We start from the raw sequence: 11,128 nt of genomic DNA, 5'->3' as shown, positions 1-11,128 counted from the left end.
TGGTGCATCAGAGACAGGAGGCTTCCATGTTACAAACCCAGACTTTTCACTGGTGACTAGGGGAGTCATGACATTCCAGGGATTCTGTGACAGGGTCTCTGGCCCAGACAATACCACAGTTCTCAGAATGGGCTTGTTGTGGGAAACCAGTATCTATAGCAAGAGCTAGACCACTTGTTTATGGCGTGAGGAGCAGAGCAAGGGGAGGGCCCTGGTGTCCTCTCCCTCCCTGTCTCAAACACAACCCTGGCCGGACAGACAGCCTCCGGACATGTCGACAAAGGAAAGTTCCCCCGTGAGGACATTGCTGATCGGGGCCATTCTGTGCCAACCCCACCAGGTCCAGGCTGCGTGAACCAAGACCTGGAAACACTTCAAACCCGGGTCCTCCAAGGCTTAAAGGAACATGCACCCTTCTTTCAGCTCCGTGGTTCATCGGTTGATAAGCAGGAGTGCTCCTGAAAATAGCGGTCCCTTTCCCCCTGGTGGGACGCCGGATTCTGTTTTCTGACAGCCGGGCAAGAAAGACAGTCAGTCTGGCTGCCCCACTCCCAACTTTGCCCTGCAGAAGCAGAGGGGTGAGTGGATCCAAGAGTCTTGGATGAGCCAGAAAGAAGTCACAGGCTGAGGGTTACTATGGCAATGTCACTGCTCGGGTGGTGTGTGTGAAAGTGAGGTTCAAGTGCGATGAAGGGGAGAAAAGGGGGGAACAGCCCCCCTGTGTTCAGCCTCCAGAATGATGCCTACTTGCTCTGATGGGGCTTAGCCCTGCCCTGTTCAAAAGCAATCCGTGGCTCCCTATTGCCCACAAGATAAAGCTCAGACTCCTCCCTCTATCTGCAGTCGAGGCCTCCCTGACCTGGTCGCTGCTGCCTCCTGTATCCAGTGTCTTCAGTCACAGAAAGTCTCGCTGGTCTCCTAGGATACTCATAGCATCTCCCGCCAGACCTCCCCCACCCTGCAGCTCCCTCTCACCCACAGAGCCCCCTTCCCATTCTCCGAGAATCTGCATTCTGCCAGGGTCTCTTCCCCAAGGCGAGCTGTCATCCCACCATCAATCACGGTTGGCTGGTAGTAACCTCTGCCCCACTCCTTGGGTCCTGATTGGACGGGACACCTCAAAGACCAGGCCTTTTTCAGCCCAGTATCCGGCCCCAGTGCTGATTGTAGGGTCTGAGGCATGGCTGAGGCCCAGCGAATATTTGGTGAATGAATGAATGAATGAGAGAGAAAGGCTGTGTCCCGAGCAAGGGCCCTGGGCTATTTGCTCTGCATCCCCTCACCCCACTCCCAACAGGTCCCTGGAATTGATCGGGTAAATATTTAGTCCTGCTTCTCAGATTTCAAAATGACCTTTAGAACATTAGAAAAATAAATAAGTGAAAAGACTTTGGGCAGGACACCTCGTCCCCGAGAGCGGGGCCTGGGACTTCCCGTTTGCTGCTCGCCCACGAGGCCCCTTCTTCGTGGGGCCCCTGCGATGCCACTTGGGAGGCACACTTCTTCGGGACCGGCGTTTAGGGTCCGGAGGAGCCGGGGTGGCTGTGATTTCAGAAGTGCCCGGTGGCAGGGAAAACAGTCTGTGCTTGGAATGGGAAGGCAGAGAGGGGCGGTGTGTGTGCCGTGAGCATCCGCGATGTGGCCTGGAGGACACCAGAGGCCAGCGGAGGGGCGGAGGCTGTGTGGCCCTCCTCAGTGGGTGTGTGGAGAGGCACCCCGCCTTCATGCGGTTATTTGTTCGCTCACTCAACAGAGAGTCACCAGTGAGATGGGCCAATCACCAGGAAGCTAGAGGGGTCTCCCTGGTGGAAGGGGAGCACCTGAAATTCGGAGTGAGACAAGGAGGGCTGCGGTCCCAGCTTGTCCACTGGCCCTGTGCCGTGGGGCTAGCACTCTGTGTCTCGGACCTCGAGTCTCTCACCTGTGAGTGGGCAGAGCCCCGCAGAGCTGTGACAGTGGAGGGGGAGCGTAGACATGGGGTCCTCCGGAGATACGGACCTGGGGCCCCCGGCTGTGGCTGAACGGGGCGGGCGGAGGGCAGGAAGCAGCAGTCCGGCCCCCCCTGCCCGCCCGGAAAGGCGAGGCATCCTTCTCGGAGAGGACGCAGATCTGAGATGAATAGCTCCCGTGCTCTGAGCACCGTGATGAGCACAGCATGGCGACACGTTTCCAGAGTCATCCAGAGAACAGAGTATAGAACCGGGGCTTTGGAGCCAGAATGCCCAGGTTCGAATCTGGGCCCCGCCAATTACTGAGTGTGCTTGTGAGGGCTGTCGTGTCACGGTGCCACAAACTGAGTGGTTTAACAAACAGAACATTATTGTCTCACTGTTCTGGAGGCCGTAGTATGAGTTCAAGGCATCAGCAGGGTGGGTTGCCCCTGAGGCCGAGCGCGAGCCTGCTCCCAGGCCTCTCCCCACGCCTCCGGGGGTTTGCTGGGACCTGTGACTCCTGTGGCCTGAGGCTCTCTGCTTCATCCCACCTGACGTTCTCCTGAGTATGAGTCTGGGTCTGTGTCAGACTTCCCCCTTCTAATAAGGACACCAGTCATATTGGAGTAGGGGCCTACCCCATTCTACAATAGAATGACCTCATCTTAGCTAATTACATCTGCAGTGACCCCATTTCCAAATAAAGTCACCTTCTGAGGTCCTGGAGTTAAGATGTCAATTTGGGGGCCTGGGACGAGGAGGACACAATTCAACCCATCACCCAGTGTGGGACGTGGGCCACTTCTTTGCACCTCAGATCCCCCCTGTGGGATGGAGACAGTGGTACCTAACGCCTGACCTGTGGGGGGTGCTCTTTGCTCCCGTTGATGTCAGTGGAAAAATAAATCTTTCATGACCCCCTGGTCCTCTTCATTCCCATATTCTGACCCTTGGCTCATCCTACCCTCTCATCTGGCTGTTAAAGACTGAGTCAGGTCCCCTCAAATTCACATCCTGAAGCCCAACCCCCACAAAGTGACTGAATTTGGAGACAGAGACTTTAGGAAAGTAAAGTTAAATGAGGTTATAGAGATAAGAGTCCTAATCTTATAGGACTGGTGTCCTTATAAGACACTTGTTTCCTCTTCCTCTCTCTCTCTCTCTCTGTCTCTCTGTCTCTCTATCTATCTCTCCTTTCTCTCTCTCTCTTTCTCTCTCTTTCCTCCTCCTCCCTAGGTGCACAAAGAGGCCATGTGAGAGAGAACATAGCAAGAAATTTCCATCTGCAGCCCAGGAAGACAGATCTTGCCAACAGAAAGCAACCCTGATATCACCTTGATCTTGGAGTTCTAGTCTCCGGAATTATGAGACAAACACATTCTCTGTTTGTTAAATCACTCAGTTTGTGGTGCTTTGACAGGACAGCCCTCACATGATCAGACAGTGGCAACAGGAGGAAACAATTCTATCCTTGTTTCAACCTCCCTGGCAACTTAAACTTTCGCACTTTCCTGTCCCGTGTCAACGTCTTAGACAGACATCACCTTTCCAGGCAGCCTTCCTGTCACCCCCGAAAGGGCTAAGGGAAGAATGTTCACGTGTCCAGACTCCCTGCCGCCCAGGACCCCAGCCACGGGTCATAGAGGAGGGCCACCTCAGAGCAACCCAGAGGGTGACTTTGCGGGACTGGGACTCATTCTTCCCAAGAACGTGCCTGTTACATCCCAGGAGACAGACCACAGCAAACCCAAAGCGAATTTTATAAGTTTTATTGCAAACCTGCACAGGGACTGCAGGCAACCCACACAAGGGAACACTGCAGTACCAAGCCTCTAAAATGGCTCCTTTTTATAGGGTGGCTATCTAGGCTGAGCAAGCAAGCAGCGTTTACAAGGGTGGAAGAGGTGCGATTAGCTGACCTTATTCTTGGCTAAGTCTCTAGGGTAAGGCTTCCTGGATGCTGGGTATATAGAGTTCTGCGGAAAATATTGCTACATTTCTAACGGTTGTTTATCTTTTGCCTCCAGCCATGTACTGAGTGTACTCAGTTTTCATGGTTGGTGGCCTGCACCGCTTGTCCTAAGATGTCACTTTCCCCCCTTCTCTTTTCTTCTTACTAGTTCAAACCATTGAACTTTGGTATTGCTCATCCGAATTGGGTATAATCTGGTAGGGTTGAGCTAAGACTATAAGTCTTACAGTATCTACTCTTTCTCGAACAAATGCTACTAAACGATTGACAATGATTGGTCCACAGGTGAGGACGAGTAGCAGTATTAAAACTGGCCCATCTAATGCACTAAGTAAGGTTGTTAACCAAGGGGACCAATTAAAAAGATTTTGATACCAGTTATTGTCTTGTTGTAATTCCTTTTCCCTATCTTGGAGCCTTTTTCTTAAAACTTGGATACTTTCTCTAATTATTCCTGAATGGTTAGCATAAAAGCAACAAGCTTCTCCTAGAGCTGCACATAATCCTCCTTGTTTTAAGAAGAGTAAATTTAGCCCTCTCCTGTTTTGAAGAGCTGCCTCTGCTAAAGAATCTACAGCACGTTCAAGGTATGACATCTGAGTTTGTAAAATAGCTATATCCTTTGAAAAGGTCGAAGATAATTGTTTCATTCTAGTTTCTAGGGTGATGTGAGCAGATGCTCCTGTAGCTATGGCTCCAGTGATCCCTAAGGTTGCTATGATAGGTAAAAGTAGGGGTACAGCTCCTTTAGCTCTGTACCTGATGTCGGGTTGGAGAAGGAATTCAGAGTTTCCCCCGTATAGGTAAACCTGAGGTACAATATAAGTAGATATACAAAAATCATCAGAGGTGCTAGGTAAGATACATTTGCTAACTCGAGATAAACAAGAAACCTAAGTTCCTTCTGGTGCTTTTAGTACCCATGGTCTTCCGGCTGCCGGTGGACTGATGTGAGTCATGGAGAGACAAGAGTTCTGATATCCAACGGTGGTGGGGTCCGTCAGTTCTCCTAAGGTGAAGCAATGTCCTTTTCCTTGGAATCTGGCCAGAGAGATGCGTCCTTCATGTTCGCACTCAACAAGGGAGTCTGAATCATTTACAGTGACATTCTGAAAAGAAACATTAGCTCCTAATCTAATATAGTAGGGAGGTTGAGGGTCCAGGCAGAGCCAACAACTCTTAGTAGCTTCGAGCTGGGAGCTATTTTAGGACTAGAGAAACAGAGTCTAGGAGTGTGAAGATAGAAGAACTCTGTTCTAATGTGGGGTCAGGAGGTGCTAAGGTGTTAGCTATAGGGGTAGCTTTAGTGGGTGATACAGTTTCCGGACTATGCGAAGCAGTAAAATTGGGATTTAATTCTACTTTAGGTGAGTCGGCCTTAGGGGGCTTAATGGCTTTAGGTAAGGTATGAGTTAATCATACCTTACCTAAAGAGAGGCTTGCAAGCCTCGGGGGGTAACTTCTTGATGGTGAAGAAGGTTCCTGGATCTGAGCCCGTGACATATAATCTTAGGCCCCACGTTTTCCCTGTATTCCAACTTGGGTCTTGAGGTTTCTTAATAGTAATGATGGTGGGGTTACAGTTATCTTTAGCACAATTATTATCCCATCCTCCATTTGGTCTTTTTCCCCCTGGTCTCGTTCCTAATCTGAGAAGGTTTATGTCTGGGTCTTGTTTAGGAGGACTCTACTGGAATTCACTAACAAGAGTCTCACAACCCTACTTTTTACAATAATAATCAGTGATAGACCCACAAGTATGGTGCTGCCCAGAAGGGGGTTCAGGACAAGCATAATGAGGAGTATACCATAAGGCTCTATTTTTAACGTGGGGAGAGCATTTGCTACCTATGGTGTATGAACTAGGCCAGCCGTCTAGGAGGGGGCTCCTTGCTGAATCAGAGTGCCTCCAAGCTGCGGTGAGTCACAAAACTTCTCGTCAAAGAGTTTAGAAAAGTCTACTGACAAGGTGACAGCTGAAGTAACCCAGGTTTGATTCCTGGCAATTACAGACCCATCTTGAGTTCTAATGAGGACCCATTCACTGTGGCTAGAGGTTCCTGCTTAAGTGAAAGTCAGTGTAAATAGGATTACCCCGGTGATGATGTAAACCGGAGCTTTAAGGAGTCTATAGGGTCCTTTTGTACCTTCCATTGTTTGTCCTTAGTGGGTATGTGGTCAGGATGTGCTCACTTTACCTGGCTGTGATGAAACTAATGTTTGCGGTTCGCTACCTTAACTGCTGTTGGAGTAGCCAGGATAACAAGGTGAGGTCCCTCCCAAATGGACTGAAGGTTCTCACGATGGAGCCGCTTGACCCAAACCCACTGTCCAGGCTCGATGAGAGGCTCGCTGGAATGCGGGTGCTGGTTAGGTATTCCTTGGGTGTGGGAGTTGGCTTCTGCTCGCACTGCCTCGATGGCCTGTAAGGACTTAAGGGAACTGTGAGTTATCAAAGGGGGCTGACATGCTTGAACTTAACTTGGGCAGGATAGGAGGAGGTCTTCCGAAAAGAATTTCAAAAGGGGTTAAGCCTTTACAGTAAGGAGAACACCTAGTACGGAGAAGGGCAAAGGGCAGGAGGCCTACCCAATCATCACTTATTTCCTCTCTTAATTTAGTTAAAGTTTCTTTTAGGGTTCTATTTATTCTCTCTACTTGTCCTGAACTCTGTGGCCTGTATAGGCAATGAAGTTTCCAGTTAATACCTAGAGCTTTGGCTAAATTTTGAGAAACTGAGGCTATGAAAGCTGGACCATTGTCTGACCCTAGAGCAAAGAGAAGGCCAAATCGAGGGATAATCTCAGAGGTGAGGTACTTGAGCACAGTGGTAGCAGTTTCATGCTTTGTAGGGAAGGCTTCAACCCATCCTGAATAAGTATCAATAAAGACTAGTATGTACTTGTATCCATATCTTCCTTTCTTTACTTCAGTAAAGTCTACTTCCCAAATTTCACCTGGAGAGTGTCCCCATTGTCTTTCCTTAGGTATATTCTTCCATTGGTGTGGGTTTACTTTTGCACATGCAAGGCATCTGGATACTTCTGATTCTACAAGACTACTTAAGTCAGGTATGTAATAGTGCCTTTGTAGCAAGGAAGTGAGCTTGTTAATACCCAGGTGGGTTCCTTGATGTATTTCCTGAATTAAAGTTGTTCCTCTAGCCTTAGGTATAAACAGTCTCTGATCGGGTAGCTGCTTCCATCCACTAGGTAAGTCTCTGCAGTGTAATTTATTTCCTAATTGAATTTCTTTTTCTAAATAGTGAGGCTTCTCAGGTAAAAGTCTTTCTGGAAGTAAGGGAAGGATAGTCACTGGTTCCCCGGGTTTTAAAGCAACTGCTTTTGCTGTATCATCCGCTAGGTGATTTCCTTTTGCTATTGGATCCGACCCCTTTTGATGTCCTTTACAATGAGCTTCTTTGACTAGTGCTGCCGTGGCAGCTATGGCTCTCATGCATGTGGGCCATCCTGTGGCTACAGGGTCTAGGCGCTTGGATAGGTAAGCAACGGGCCGCTTCCAAGGTCCAAGAGTCTGTGTGAGTACTCCTTTTGCTACCCCGTGTTTTTCAGCTACAAATAACTGGAATGGCTTATTCAAATCAGGAAGTGCCAGAGCAGGGGCTGAGACCAAAGCTTCCTTCAGGGCTTGGAAAGCAGCTTCCTCAGTTGTTGTCCATATAAGGTCTGGACTTTTATCCCCGGTTGCTGTATATAGGGGTTTTGCTAATTCAGCAAACCCTAATATCCACAGTCTGCAATATCTGATAGCCCCTAGAAATTCTCAAACTTGTCTTTTTGTGGAAGGGGTCGGGATATCAAGAATTTCCTGAATTCTTTTTTTTTTTTTTTTGTATTTTTCTGAAGCTGGAAACGGAGAGGCAGTCAGACAGACTCCAGCATGCGCCCAACCGGGATCCACCTGACACGCCCACCAGGGGGCGACGCTCTGCCCACCAGGGGGCGATGCTCTGCCCCTCCGGGGCGTCGCTCTGTTGTGACCAGAGCCACTCTAGTGCCTGAGGCAGAGGCCACAGAGCCATCCTCAGCGCCCGGGGCCATCTTTGCTCCAATAGAGCCTCGCTGTGGGAGGGGAAGAGAGAGACAGAGAGGAAGGAGAGGGGGAGGGGTGGAGAAGCAGATGGGCGCCTCTGCTGTGTGCCCTGGCCAGGAATTGAACCCGGGACTTCCACACGCCAGGCCGACGCTCTACCACTGAGCCAACTGGCCAGGCCTGCCGAATTCTTTTAGATGATAAAGTCCTCTTACCTTCTCTGAGGTCATACCCGAGATACGTGGCTGTCTGACCTTTACTTGGCCCTTCTTGCTGGAGACACGATACCCGACCTGGTTGAGGGTGTGAGCAAGTCTCTGGGGGCTTCTCTGCAGGTTTCCTCAGAGTCTGCTGCGAGGAGAAGGTCGTCTACATATTGGAGTAGTGTAACCTGTGGATGTGATTCTCGGAAAGGTTGTAAATCCTTGCTTAATGCCTCATCAAATAATGTTGGGGAGTTTTTAAACCCCTGAGGCAATCTGTCCACATTAGCTGTCCAGAAAATCCCCCTTCTGGATCAATCCATTCAAAAGCAAAGATAGGCTGACTCCTTTCAGCTAAAGGGATGGAGAAAAAAAGCATCTTTTAAGTCGAGGACCGTATAGTAAGTGCGGCCCGGAGGTAGAAGACTCAGAGGAGTGTAGGGGTTCGGAACCGTCGGGTGAATTGTTTCAACCTGGAGATTGACTTCTCGGAGGTCCTGGACCGGTCTGTAGTCCTCTGTCCCTGGCTTTTTGACAGGGAGTAATGGAGTATTCCAAGGAGAGTGACACGGCCTTAGAATGCCTGCTTTTAAGAGTCTATTTATATGCTTTGAAATCCCTTTTTTAGCTTTCTGCGGGATTGGGTGTTGCCGGACTCGTACGGGTAGTGCCGTGCTTGCTAGCTGAACGTGGACAGGAGGCTGATGCTTAGCTAGTCCAGGAGAATTTGTTTCTGCCCAAACACCCAGTACTTCTGCGAGTAATTCCTCTAAAAAGCTAGAGGGAACTGCTTGGGACGGTTCCTCTATTAACAAGTATCCTCTGACAAGGGTACTGTTACTAATATGGACGGGGTTGAAGCTGGATCTAAAGTTAACGTAGTTGCCTCCCCATGGAAGGAGATGGTAGCATGTAGTTTGTGTAGGAGGTCTCTTCCAAGGAGAGGATAAGGACACTCTGGCATTACTAGGAACGAATGAGAGATAGTTCCCTTCCCAAGGTCAGTGATCCTTACCTTTGTCCATGGGTATGACTTAGCTTTTCCCATTGCTCTGACAATGGCAGTCTTCTTTGAAGAGAGTAGTCCTGTAGCTTCTTGTAGTACCGAATAAGTGGCCCCCGTGTCCACAAGGAATTTGGTGGGCCTCCCATCAATGGACAGTGTTACCATGGGTTCCTGGGGGCCTAACGGTATGGAGCCCCGGCCCCCTCAGTCTTGATCCTCGAAGAGGACCTCAGCTTTCTGTCCCTTCTTCTCCTTTAGCTTAGGACACTCATTTTTCTAATGCCCGGTCTCCTTGCAATAAGCACATTGATTCTTGTCTAGAGGCGGTCTACTATTCTGCCCTTTCCTTTGTGGCTTTCCTTTAGCGGGGTTCTTTTGTTGGGCTGCGATTAGTATTTTTGTTTCTTTTTTTTTTCCATTTTTCTGAAGTTGGAAATGGGGTGGCAGTCAGACAGACTCCCGCATGCGCCCGACCGGGATCCACCCAGCATGCCCACCAGGGGGGTGATGTTCTGCCCCTCTGGGGGATCGCTCTGTTGCATCCAGAGCCATTCTAGCACCTAAGGCAGAGGCCACAGAGCCATCCCCAGCGCCCGGGCCATCTTTGCTCCAATGGATCCTCAGCTGTGGGAGGGGAAGAGAGAGACAGAGAGGAAAGAGAGGGGGAGGGGTGGAGAAGCAAATGGGCGCCTCTCCTGTGTGCCCTGGCCAGGAATCGAACCCGGGACTCCTGCACGCCAGGCCGACGCTCTATTGCTGAGCCAACCGGCCAGGGCCACGATTAGTATTTTTGCCACCTTTTCCGCACCTTGTATCTCTGGATCCTCCCTGTTCATATAAACTTTCTGACTAACTTCTAGAACCTTGCTTCTATTTTCTCCTTCAAATCCTTCTAACTTTTGTAACTTCTTTCTAATGTCTGGGGCTGCCTGGGAGACAAAGGCTACATTTACGAGCCTCCTGTTCTCTGGGGCATCCGGGTCTAATGGAGTACATGTTCTATAGGCTTCTAAAAGCCTTCCAAGGAAAGCCGAAGGAGATTCATCCTTTCCCTGGATGATTTCGCTGACTTTACTAAAATTAGTTGGCTTCCTTGCTGCTGCCCGGAGACCCCTGAGCAGGAAATCATGATACTTGTGTATAGCCTCCTGTCCCCTAGAAGTGTTGGGGCCCCAGTCAGGGGGGGTCGAAGGGAGAACATCCTCTAATTCTTGCCTTCGACCAAGGCTGTGTAGATCTCCATCCTCTAATGCTGCTTTAGCAGCCTCTTGGTAGATTCTTTCCCTTTCCTCAGAAGTGAAGAGAGTATAAAGAGCCTGTTGGCAATCATCCCAAGTAGGATGATGAGTACGGAAAATGGTTTCAAGGAGAGAAATTAGACTCTGGGGTTTCTCTGAAAATGGGGGGTTCTGATGTTTCCAATTATATGAATCACTAGTAGAGAAGGGGACATAAATTAATCTAGCTGGTCCCCTAGGATCCCCCCCCCCCCTGCAGCTTCTTGGAGGGGAAGCAAAGGTGCCAGCTTTGGAGCTGGTGGCATACTAGGATGACCATAATTGGCCCCTGTACGGGTATGGGGTGGGTTTTCCCAAGAGGGGGCCAGTCCAGGTTGTGGGTTTGCTGCGGGGGGTAGCCCCACAGCTTTAGGCGGGTCCTCGGCTTGCTCTGGATACAGAGGAGGAATGGGATCTAGTGAGGACTCAGTGGCCCCTGGATCTTCTTGTATTACTGGATAAAGTCTGCGGGCAGGCTGTGGCTGTTCTCTCAAAGTTTCTTGTTTTGGGGAGGGAAGCCTCCCTTTGCTTTCGTTTGGGGTTGCCAATAGGACAGCTTTTCCTCCTGCCCGGACTTTATCTCCCTTAATATAGTTCTTAAAAAATTTCTTAACATAACCTGGTCTTTCCGTGGCTATGTTAATCTACACATCTATATATGGCATCTGGTCAGGGTGTGGGACCCA

This window comes from Saccopteryx leptura, chromosome 6, assembly GCF_036850995.1.
Source record: "Saccopteryx leptura isolate mSacLep1 chromosome 6, mSacLep1_pri_phased_curated, whole genome shotgun sequence".
Classification (NCBI taxonomy): Eukaryota; Metazoa; Chordata; class Mammalia; order Chiroptera; family Emballonuridae; genus Saccopteryx; species Saccopteryx leptura.
The sequence above is the reverse complement of the archived record's forward strand: the minus strand, read 5'-3'. Positions refer to the sequence as shown.